At 34.8% G+C, this 12,605-nt stretch overlaps 1 pseudogene; it reads left to right on the plus strand.

The window, feature by feature from the left end:
• Positions 1-9,819: 9,819 nt before the first annotated feature.
• On the plus strand, positions 9,820-10,581 carry LOC102014299 (annotated as a pseudogene).
• Positions 10,582-12,605: the final 2,024 nt, after the last annotated feature.

Here is a 12,605-nt window from a genome sequence, read left to right on the forward strand (position 1 = left end):
ATTTACTCTCTGTAAGATCTCATTCAAATGTAGTTCTCACTTACTACTACACTAAGGAAGACAATTAGAAACTCCAGCTATATTCATTCTATAGAGACAAGAAAGAGAAAAGAAAGTGGAGAGGAGGAGTGCACATTTTGAGTATTACCATGGAAGAGCTCATAGGAGACCTAGACTCCCGTGAAGGGTGAACTGAGCTACAAAGTACAAACAGAAGCAGTTCTCAATAACTGGGTATTCTACCTTGTTCCTCTACAGACATACACAACCTTTAGGAATAAAGCAGGAGACTTTACTGATCCCACATCCTTGTAGTGAATTTTCCTCCATTTCTTTGGTCTGGGAGTATAGAAAGAAACCAGTGTAGTAGTTCTTTTTACTCTAAAGGAATTTCCCAAAATTGGAATTTGAAATTTGAAATAAACCATGGACTGGAATTGGACATTTTACAAAGGCTGAGAAAGGTCTTCAATCCTGCCCATTTTGTTCTGTTTTATAGCCTATGTATTTAAAAGTATGATTTTAAAAGTAAACATTATTCATTTTATCGCATTGGGACCCCACAACCAGTTAGTGTCCACGCCCCAAGTGGCTTTCGCCCCAGACGGCTCGCTTGATTTTTGACAACCCTTAGGCTGTAACTACTTGTTAGATCCTTCTTGCATATCTCTGTCTTCCTGAGAAATCACTTTGAAGATGCCACCATGTATTACAGCAGCCATTGATATTTTCCTACTAATCTATCCATAACTCTGTAATGTTTGTATTGTTCCTATCCTATTTCACAAACGGTTGTATGTTTATTACTATGTATTTCCTACAACCATTGAGAATAGTTAATGATTATTCAATAGGTCACTCATGTATAGTTCTATTTATATTCTTTAGAAGCCACTTTGAAGATACCTAAGTATAGTACAACAACTATTGATAATCTCCTACCTCTTTTGTCTGTAACTCACGATTATTTGTCTATTTGTTTTCCTGAGAAACTATCTTGTAGATAACAATATGTAAAACAATAACCATTGATAATTTCCTACCACTTTGTCTGTAATTTGGTAAGCCCCCCCATTATTATGTTATCCTTCTTTTACTCTTTAAAATAAAAAAGAAATTATTCATTTTAAAGTAGGATTTGCATTCATATTTCTACCATTTGATTTTCTTTATATGTCCTCTTTTATTCATTCTGGATTTCTAGGCAAGAACTGCATTTGTTGTTTTCATTTCTTTGTCCTTGGTGATCAGAATGGGGCCTATATAACTATTATTATAATCAATAATATTTGCATGTTTGCTGCTAAAGTACATAATCACATGGACAAATCTGGCCCTCCCTGCCTAGTGCTAATCCCCTGCTCTGCTTCCTGGTCCCCATGAACTAGGCAGTTTTTCTCCACCACACCTTCCACCATAAGGTTTCTGTCTTGGAGCCAGCCCACCATGGACTGAATTTTCTGAAACCATAGGCTAGATTAAACTTTTCCTACCTTAAATTGTATGTGTCAGGTACTGTGTTTCAGCAATAAAAAAGGTGACTTATACAGGGAGTGTTACTGTCTAGACCAAATGGCTTTCATTCTAATCCATTCTTCAGATTATTCATTAACTCATTCAATTATAAACTGTTTAAATGAATTAATCCATTTATGAGGGCAGAGGCTTAATCACCTCTTAAAAGTCTCACCTCAGTAGTTCATAAGAGGAATTAAATTTCAACATGAGTTTTAAAGAGGATAAAACCATATTCAACCCATAATAAACACTTAGTAAATAATTAATAAAGCCAGAATGCTATGAAGGAGATCTCAGGGAAAGAATCTTGTGTAATTTTTTCCTCTATTCACTTATACAGTATCACTAATTATAATCCCATGAATTTTCTTTTTTCCACACTTATAGAATTATTCTTGCTTGAATTTTTATTAACAATGCCATTATCTCGTCATCCGTTTCATATAAATGAAAAAAATGTGTATACAGAAAGAGGTCAGGGTGTAGTTTGAACTTGATTATCTTTGGGATCCACCCAAAGGATTGCTGAAGTGTACTTCCAGGTTTGTCTGCCTGGGTCAAAGAATGGTGGCCTTGGGGTCTTTGTCTCATCCCTTACCCCTCCCACTCTTCGCCTGCTTTGCTCCCCAGCCACCTCTCACCAGGAAGTCTCTGCTTTGGAGCTATGGACTGAAAGCATGAGCTGAATTCCACCTTCCCTCCTTTAAATCATGGGTGTCAGATATTGTGTCTCAATAATGAGAGCGCTGACTTTATACAATGGGTGGATTATATGTAACTTGTGTAAAATAGTATATGATATCTTTTTGAATAATGAAATGCAGATTATTTGTTTCTTTACTAACTCTTTAAAGTCAAGAGTTCTCGGTCAGTATCATAAGATATTGTTATAAGGAAATCAAGTGATGTATTAAAGGGCACAAGCCACATAAGCAAAGAAAAAGACCTTGTTTTAAAATTAAACTTCGTCCAAAGTAGGAGCAAGACACGAAATAGGAACAGAAGGAAGGTTTCACCTTCATATAAAGCATCTATGGAAACTATAGCTAACGTCATACTTGATGACAGAATGACTTCTCCCTTAGTCCAGAAACAAAGAAAAGTGCCCTCTTTTTTGACTCCCATTCAGAACTGCACTGGACACTCTAGATAGTACACTGAGAGAAGAAGTGAAAGATATCCATATTTGAAAAAAAAATTATTATTATATGAAACTGACATGATTTTATATATTTAAAAAACTTAAGGAATACACTAAAATATATTAGAACTAATAAATGTAGTGAGTTTTCAGGATACAAGAACAATATTTTAAAAGTTATAAATAAAACAGTATTTTAAAAGTTATAAAAAACATTATAAAAGTTATAATTCTATAAAGTGACAATAAAGGTGAAATTGAGAATTCAATCCCATTTATAATAACATAGAAAGGATAGGTGAAGAATTTAACTTGTAATATAGAACTTACACTCTGAAAACTGTAGAGCACTGAGGAAAGAAAATGAGGACAAGCAAATGAAGACAGCCCCCTACTCTTACCTTAGAAACCATAACACTGCTCAGTGCAAATATTACTCATATTGAACCACAGATTTAACATAATCTTCACCAAAATCCCAACTGCCTTCCTTGGCAAAATTAATAAATGAACCTAAAATGTACATGCACATGTTAGAAACCTAAAATAGGTGTAAGAGTTTTTAATAAGAATAAAATTGATGGACTGATGCTTTCTAATTCAAAATTTACTATACAGCCTTGTAGTCAAGACAGTACGAGGGCTAGGGATTTAGCTCAGTGGTGCAGCACCTTCCTGGCAAGCATGAGATCCTGAGTTCAATTCCCAGTAACCCCCTCCAAAAAGATGATACATACTGATATACGGATAAGATATATAAACCAAAGGAATAGAATGAAAAGTCCAGAAATATTTGACATTGATAACAAGTTGATTTTCAACAAGAGTGTTAAGACAATTAGATCAGCAAAACATAGTGTTTTCAACCAATGGTAAGGGATGCGTGTGTATTTACATGCAAAATAATGAAAAAAGACTCCTATCTGCGGTATATGCAGAAATTAACTAATAATGGATTTAGTATTTAAAAGTAAGAGCTAAGACTATAATTTTGTCAGGAGAAAATATGCTAATATATTTTTATGACCTTGGATTTGGCAGGTTTTGTGGGTATGACAATAGAAGTGTAAACAGCAATCGAAAAAGATAACTTACAAATCAAAAATTAAAATAGAGGGAAAATTTTTTGCTTTTGAAGACCACACCATCAAGAAAGTATAAAGATAAGCAACAATCCCTAAAGATGGTGAATGAATGCCAATAACAGCAGTATTCATAATAAACAGAAGGTGGAAACAATTCAAACAGATATATGAAAGGTTATATAACATGTGATACATCCACAGAATGCAATACTATTTTGCAGCAAAAATAAATATTTACAAATGCTACAATGTGATAAACCTTAAAAACTATCCTAAGTGAAATAACCACCATCAAACCACATAGCATATTACACTATTTCATTTGCATGAAATGTCCAGAACAGCAAATCTATAGAAGCATAGCACAGGGGCTTTTCTTGGTTGAGAGGACTGAAAGGGTTTGAATGGTGACTAAAAGCAGGAGGTCTTTCTTTTTTATTTTAAAAAGAATAAAAAATTTAAAAAACAATAAAAACACTACAGAATTTCAAATCAAGATTTTAGGAAATTAACAGTGGTTGTTATACTGCATATTGTTATCTTCAAAGTAGCTGTTCAAATTACCAGATATAGGTATGCAAAGTTGATCAAACAGTTAAACACTAACTGTGCCTTACAATAAACCAACAGAAACTAGTAGTACCGTTATCTTAGCTAGCTTGTGTATTTATATATACATTTTCCCCTTCCTTTTTTCCTTCTTTTCTTCTTTCCACCATCCCAGTTGTTCTTTCCTATTGAACAGTTTCTTTCCCTTTCACAATATCTATAGTACCTTTCAATTTTATTGGCTCTTTTGAGGGTAACCAAAATGAATATAGTAAAAGTCATTAAATTATAAAAGAACATCTAAGAAAAGAGTGTGGTGGATGATCTAACAATGAACCAAGTCTTTGGAATTTAAATAGAGAATCCTCAAGATCAAATATAAATCTAAATAATTTGGATATAATTTGATGTTGTCTGAACACTATTATTTTACAAGGTCCTTTTAGTTTTTTTTTTTTAATTGTTAGCTTACCTCATGAAAATTTCTGTGGCTTACAGTGAAGTGTCTGGTTCATTATTTTGTCACAGGGGTAAAAAATAGTACAACAAAGTGAAAATTCGTTTAGGTTTCTTTTTGAAAGATATGCAGTACTATCTAATTTTGTGCTTTCAAAAATGAAGAAAATGCAATGTTGTCCAAAAAAATGAGTATCATCAAGAAAACAAAAACAATAGGAAAGAAGGAATTTTTCAACAATGTTGGTAGAAATGTAAATTAATACTGTCCTTATGGAAATCAACATGAAGGTTCCTCAAAAAATAAAAGTACAGCTATCATGTAATCTAGCTTTAACATTCCTTTATGTATTTCTGAAAGAGTTAAAGTCAGAATATTACAGAAATATCTCTGCAAACCTATGTTTAGTGAAATATAATTGGCAATGGGCAAACTATGAAAACAGTCAAAGTGCCCATCAAATGATGGAGAGATAAAAAGTACAGTAAATATACACATTGAAATATTCAGTCACAAGGAAGAATAAAATAATATCATGTGCTGGGAAATAAAAGGAACTGGAGTTCATCAATGTTGAATATAATAAGTCAGATTCTGATGGATAAATAATTTTCTCTCCTGTGTGGACAAAAAGAAGGAGAAAAAAGAAAAGAAAAGAAAAAGTAATTACATGAAAACAGTAGGCAGACTGTTAGACAGGAAGGAATAATAGGGAGTGGAGAGGGAAGGGTGTGGTGGATAATGGGGGTGAAAGTAATCAAAGTAGCTTTTGTGCATATACAAATATGCTAAAATGAAAGCAATTATTTGTATAATTAACATGCACCCATAACTTTTAGAACCACAAATAGAATAGAGAACCCAGAAATAAATCCATGCATTTACCCTCACTTGATTGTATTTTGCAAAGATGTCAAGAATGAAGAAAAGATAAACTTCAGTAAGTAGAAAAGCTAGTATATCTTCATGCATCAGCATGAAATCAGACACTTACATTACATACAAACTCAAAATAGATTGAAGACTTACATTTAAAACCTGAAACTGCAAAACTACAAGAAGATATTAGAGAAAAACTCATTGGCTTGGGCAATGATTTCTTTGTATGACACTAAAAGTGGAGGCAAAAAAGCAACAGCAAATATGCAAATAGGATTATATCCAAAACTTCTGCACAGCAAAACAGATAAGTATCAGAGTGAACAGCCTACACAATGTTTGTGAACTCTCTAGTAAAGAGTTAATATCTAGAGCTTACACAGAATTTAAGCAACTTAATAGCAAGAGTTTAAAATAACTTGAATTGAAAAATGGACAAGTACCTGAATAGACATTTCTCAAAAGAAAATAGTCAACAGTTGTATGAAAAAATGCATATCACTAATCAAACTCATAAAGAGATACAACCTCACTCCTGTTAGGATGATTACTTTCAACAAAACTTAAGTATCGGCAAGGATGTGAAGAAAAGGGAACACTTAGTACACTATCAGTGACAATGTGCAATCACTGTGGAAAACAGTATGCAGCTTTCTCAAAAACTTAAATTTATCCTTTTGTGACACCCTGGTTCAATATGCACTGATTCCTGTTAGTTCCAAGTCCTGTGCCGTGACTTTCAAGGACCAGATGATTCGGAATCTTGTGAAGAAAGACTAGATCCAAAAGAATAAGATTATGGTTGGGGGGGTAGTCTTACTGGCATGGTCTGTGCCACCAACATCTTAATGAAGGACTTAGCACACGAAATTGCTCTTGTTGATGTCACGGAAAACAAACTGAAGGAGAAAATTAATTCTTCAACACCACAAACTTTTCCTTGGAGCACCAACTTTGAGTCTGGCAAAGACTACAGTGTGACTGCAGACTTCAAGATGGTTACTATCGCAGCTGAACCCTGCCACCGAAAGAGAGAAAGACATTTTAGTTTAGTTGAACATAATGTATGCATCTTTAAATTCATTATTCCTAATATTGTAAATTACAATCCAAAGTGCAAGTGGCTTGTTGTTTCCAATCCAGTGCATGGATTGTTTTCCACTTTCTGTATTTTTTTAAATTTAAAGACAATAATAAAAAAAGAACAATAGCAACATACCAACAACATAGACAAAAACAAAACAAAGCAAAAACAATAAAAATGATACAGAGTTTCAAACCAAAATGATAGGAATTAACAGTGGCTGTTATATTACATATTGCTATCTTCAATGAAGTTGCTCAGATTACCAGATGTAAGAATGCAAGATTGGTCAAACTATTAGAGAGAATAAAAAATAAAAATAAAAAAAAATTAGAAATGATGCAGTTTCACTAGACAAGATTGTAGGAAAGGCACCAGTGGTTGTTCTGTTGCATATTGTTGTCTTCAAATTAGTTGTTCAGATTACCAGATATAAGCATGCAAAATTGGTCAAAAAGAGAAAAAATTAGGCATTAACTGTTCCTTTCAATAAACCATGGATATTTTGACCTAAATAGATTGGGTGCTAAGTGGTTTTCCCAACAACTGCGTTATTAGAAGTGGTTTCAGTCTGCATTCAGCCTTGTTCCATTAGCTGATGGGGATAAGGTGGAGTTCATCCAATAAACTGTCCTGGGCAGGTCCTTGGGGAGCTTCAAGATTCTACTGTGCCTGCATGGAGTGGAGTGAGTGCTACTGGTCTCTCCATAAAGGATCTGTACTCAGACTTCGGCAGGTGAGGAACTGTGAAAAGGAGTTCACTAACAGATGGCTGAGAATGCTTACGAGGTGACTAAACTGAAAAGTTACAGATCCTGGACCACTGGTTATCTATGTCAGATTTAGACATAAGTATATAAGGAGGAATCCTATGCAGATGCATTCCATTTCCACCATGATTAAAAACTCTGTGGAATAACAGGTGTCTTCCTTATTGTACTTTGCATTTTGGGACACAATGAAATCTCATGGGTTGTGAAGACAGCTGACTTCTGAGAAAGAGGCCCATTTGAAGGAAAATCCAGGTACACTCTGGGAGATCTACAAAGAGCTGTGGTTTTAGTCAATAGTAGGATTTATTTGGAGGTTGTGCATGGCATCCTTTTTTATCTCACTAATGGTTAAAGAAGGATTATTAAGGTGGCCTAAGAGAAGCATCAGTTTCCTAAAGCTAACAATAGGAATGGTTCATAAAGCCCTACAGTTATATCCTGGTACTAGATGGCACTTAACTTGTTCAGTCCTAAAATAGTATGAAATTGTGCCAACATTTCTGAAGTGCCATTGCCAAAGTTGCATATCTCAATCTTCAACCCAGATGTGTGTTTACGGTGTGTTATATGCTTCCGGTTTCTTCATCAAACATGCCTAGAACAACTTTTCCCCATTCAGTCATCCTGGGATCCAGTGTATTAATCTAACATTGAATGTCTTGTGTATAGCTGTTAGAAAAGGTCTTATTTTGTGTTGTATGTATCAGCAGCACATATCATTATATATTTTAAAAAGACAATGATATATAAACAATGTACCTACTCTCCATGTGTCATACCCACTAAATCACCAACTAAACACTGGGCAGCAAAAAAGTTAAACATAGAACTATCTTAACTCTGGCAATTCTATTACTAGTTATACATGCAAAGGATATGAAATCAGTGTGGTAAAGAAATATCTGTAACTCAGTGTTCAATGAAGCATTATTTACAAGAGTTGAGATACACAAACAACCTAGGTATCCTTTAAGAAATGAAGAAAATGTGGTATATATTCAAAAATTTAATACTCTTCAGCCATAAAAAAAGAAGGAAATCTTGTCACCTGGAAAAACATGGATGAACTTGAAGGACTCAGAAAGAAAAACACTAATGATCTCACCGATATGTGGAATTTTAAAAACTAAACTTCATAGAGGCAGAGAGTAGAACGGTAGTGGACAGGGGCTAGACAGTTAAAGGATTGGGAGACATTGATCAAAGGATGCACTGGGGCCTCAAAACATGATAGTCTCAAGTATAGTACTTTGGAAGGGTGAACACTTTGAACAGAGAATTGGAAATCTTCACATGTAAAGGCTTTCTCTGGTGCTCTTATTTGTAGTACCTCTTTTTCCCCCACCAATTATTCTTCCTTAAGGTGGGCCAGAGTAACTAGAGCCCTTCTTCTTTAAGCCATAAAACCTAGAAAGGTTGCTGTCTTCTTCTTTCTCTCCTGAAGAACTTCATTCCAGAGGGATCCTGTCCATACACCCAGGAGAAACGAATCCTTCACAGAAAAGCCAATAAGAATCCGAACAGGTAGGCCTTGTTGGTTTCCTGTCTGTTATCACTAGCTCACTTCCTGTTGTTCAACTGTATTTCTACACAATTGTCCATTCTTCATGGAATTTAAACATAAAAATAGTTCTTTCTGAGTCTTTGGATTATTGTCTGGAAGGCTCCTGTAATGTGTAAAACTTTGATCAAATAAATTTTCATGTTTTCCCCTTATTAGGCTATGTTTTGTTGAGTGTTATCTTTTACTCTTATGATAGGTGAGGAAAAGTACTGTGCCTTTTTGCCCCTACAATACATTTCAGTTAGAAAAAATAAGTTGAAACATGAGATCTACAACTTGGTGACTACAGTTAATAACTATGTATTAAATACTTAAAAATTGCTCAGACCAAATTTTAAGTGTTCTCACCAGAAGAAAATGGTAGACATATGTTATTAGCTTGATTTAGCTGTCCTATAATGTATACATCATAGCACTGTATACCCTAAATATGGGCAACTTCATTTGCCAATTAAAAATAAGAAGATGAATGAAAAAAATAAGAGTATGAATAGCAAAAGAAATTGAGAATTAGAATGAAGCTCCACAGCTCTAAGCAATTCAGCAACCAGAGTGTCCTGCTAGGCTGTGGCAAAGCCTCTATAAAGAAGGCAGGAGAGCTTGGCAACTTCCACTGAAGCCCAGCGAGCTGCGATGTCAAGTGACAGAGACTAGTGGTAATCCTATTCTGCTTCCAGAATATTCTGTTTCCAGAATATTCTGCTTTCAGAAGTGCAAGCACTAATGGATCTGGGAAATCTGCAAGGCACACCCCTGCAAGTCTTGCTCCATGGAAGATTCCAGGCCTTCCAGATCAAAGCCCAAGTCCAGATCCGAATCTAGGTCTAGATCCAGAAGAAGCTCTAGAAGGCATTATACAAGGTCACAACCTCGATCTTGTTCTCATAGACGTTCTCAAAGCAGTTCTTACAGTCGGGATGATCGCAGATGCCACAGCCACAGTCATTCTCCTATGTCGATTCAAAGGCGCCATGTTGGGAGTCTGGCAAATCCTGACTCAAACTGTTGTCTTGGAGTGTTTGGGTTGAACTTGTATGGCATAGAGCTTTCAGAGAAGTGCTCTCTAAATATAACCCTACTCCAGTGTGTCTGTTGTAGATGAGCAGCAGTCTGGCATTCAAGAGGATTAGCTTTTGTGTATATTGAAAATGTAGACGTTAAAGAAGCTAAAGAACATGACAAGGGAGTGGAACTAGATGGAAGTAGGATCAGAGTTGACTTCTCTACAACCAAAAGATCACATACCCCAACATCAGGAATTTACCTGGAATTTTATGGGGAGATCTACCTATGGAGTTCACGCAGTCAGATTACTATGACAGAAGGTATGACCATGGCTGTGATGATCGGGACTACTACAGAAGATCATAGCAAGGAGATGGTGGAGGAGGAGGTGGATGGTGAACTGCTCAGGACAGGGATCAGGTCTACAGAAGGCCATTATCTTCTCCTTACTACAGTCATGAAGGGTACAGATCACTCTCCAGATCTCTATCCTACTCACCTGGTCACTACTAAAGCATGCCAATGAAGAGTTTCTGGAATGTGTCATAGAGCTGGGATATTGTTTGTAGACAATATTTTTATTGTATGTTTAAAAAGTGAACAGTGCCTAATGAAGTTAGGTACTTTTTACACCCTTTATGATGACTACTTTTAGTGGAGTTGAAATGCTGCTTCATTCTGCATTTGTGTCGTTTGGTGCTTTGTTCAAAGTTAAGTGTTTTTGGGAAAGTATGTCTTACATGTATTTTTTACCGTTTAAATTTTGACTACTAAGAAGTTTTTTTTGAACAAAACTTTGTTTAAAAGTTTTTTTTTCTGCTGTTGGTTCCCTTTTCCCTCTGTTTAATTGCTTGCTCTGCTTGGTGATTCCTTTCTGGTGTTGTTCTTGAACTTGTGGTCTTTTTTTAAATCTCTTTCTAGACTATCTTTTAGTACTCTGGATGTCTTTCACCACGTACTAAACTAAAGTCAAAATGGATCAAAGATCTAAATATTAACACAGAAACACTAAATATATTGGAAGAAAAAGTAGGCAAAAATCTGGAAGACATAGGGGTAGGCAGAGAGTTCATGAACAAAAACCAAACTACATGGGAAATACTTCAAAGAATCAACAACTGGGATCTCATCTTATTGAAAAGTTTTTGCACATCAAAAGAAATCACCAATAGAGTAAAAAGAAAACCCACAACTTGGGAAAAAATTTTAGCCAACTGCCCTTCAAATGAAGGACTTCTATCTAGAACATAGAAAGAAGTTTTAAAAAGTCAGGCCATTAAAATTCAAAGACCCAGTGCAAAAATGGGCATTTGAGATGAATACACACCTCACAAAGGAAGAAATACTAATGATGAATAAATACATGAAAAAATGTTCAACATCATTAGTCACCAAAAAGTGCAAATTAAAATAATACTGAGATTCCATCTCACCCCAGAAAGAATGGCTATTATCAAGAAATCAACCAATAGCAAATGCTGGACAGGCTGTGGGGAAAAAGGAACCCTACTCCACTGTTGAGGGAATGTAGATTGGTGAAACCACTGTGGAAATCACTTTGGAGATTTCTCACAAAACTAGGATTAGAAGTCCCACTTAACCCAGCTATTCTCCTTCTGGGTATTTTCCCAGAAGAATTAAAAACATTATACCACAGCAATATATGTGCACCCATGTTTATAGCAGCACAATTTGTTATAGTTAAGTCTTGGAAACAATCCAAATGCCTATCAACTGAGGAATGGATAAAAAAGATGTGGTATTTTTATACCACCAAATGGAGAATTACTCAGCTATAAAAAATTATTCTCCATCAAATGGAGAATTACTCAGCTATAAAAAAGATAAACTTGAGGCTTTTGTAGGTAAATGGATGCAACTAGAGACCATACTCATAAGTGAAATGAATCAGACCCACATGTGTAAACATCATATTGTCTCCCTGGTGTAAAAACCTGAAAGAGTAAGTAAAACTCAAAATGTACAATAGATGGTACATTGAAAGGAACATTAATGTTTAAAATTTTTTACATTATGATCAACTTTGCATGTTTATATCTGATAATCTGAGCAACTGATTTGAGACAGCAATATGCAATGGAACAACCATGGTGAATTCCTACCATCTTGTCTAGTGAAACTCTGTATTATCTCTAATGTTTTATTTAATAATTATTTTTTATTCTCTTTAATGGTTTGAATAATCTTCCATTCTTACATCTGGTAATCTGAGTAACACAGTTGAAGATAACAATATGTAATATAACAACCACTGTTAATTCCTATCATATTGCTTTTAAACCCTGTATCACTTTTAATGTTCTTGCTTTATTTTGTTTATATCTGTCATGTTGATATGCTGCTATTGTTCCTTTTTTTTACTACTCTTTTTAAAATAGAAAAAAATTTTAAAAACTTTTTTTCTACTGAATCCAAGGAGATCTGAAGATTGAAGACTGTGTGTACTTCTAATGCTACCAAATGACAAAATAAATAAAACGTTTCATTTTTATATTTCTAACATTGATACTTAGCACAACTATTCAGATT

Source organism: Chinchilla lanigera, unplaced genomic scaffold, assembly GCF_000276665.1.
Source record: "Chinchilla lanigera isolate Chin_1 unplaced genomic scaffold, ChiLan1.0 scaffold00043, whole genome shotgun sequence".
NCBI lineage: Eukaryota > Metazoa > Chordata > Mammalia > Rodentia > Chinchillidae > Chinchilla > Chinchilla lanigera.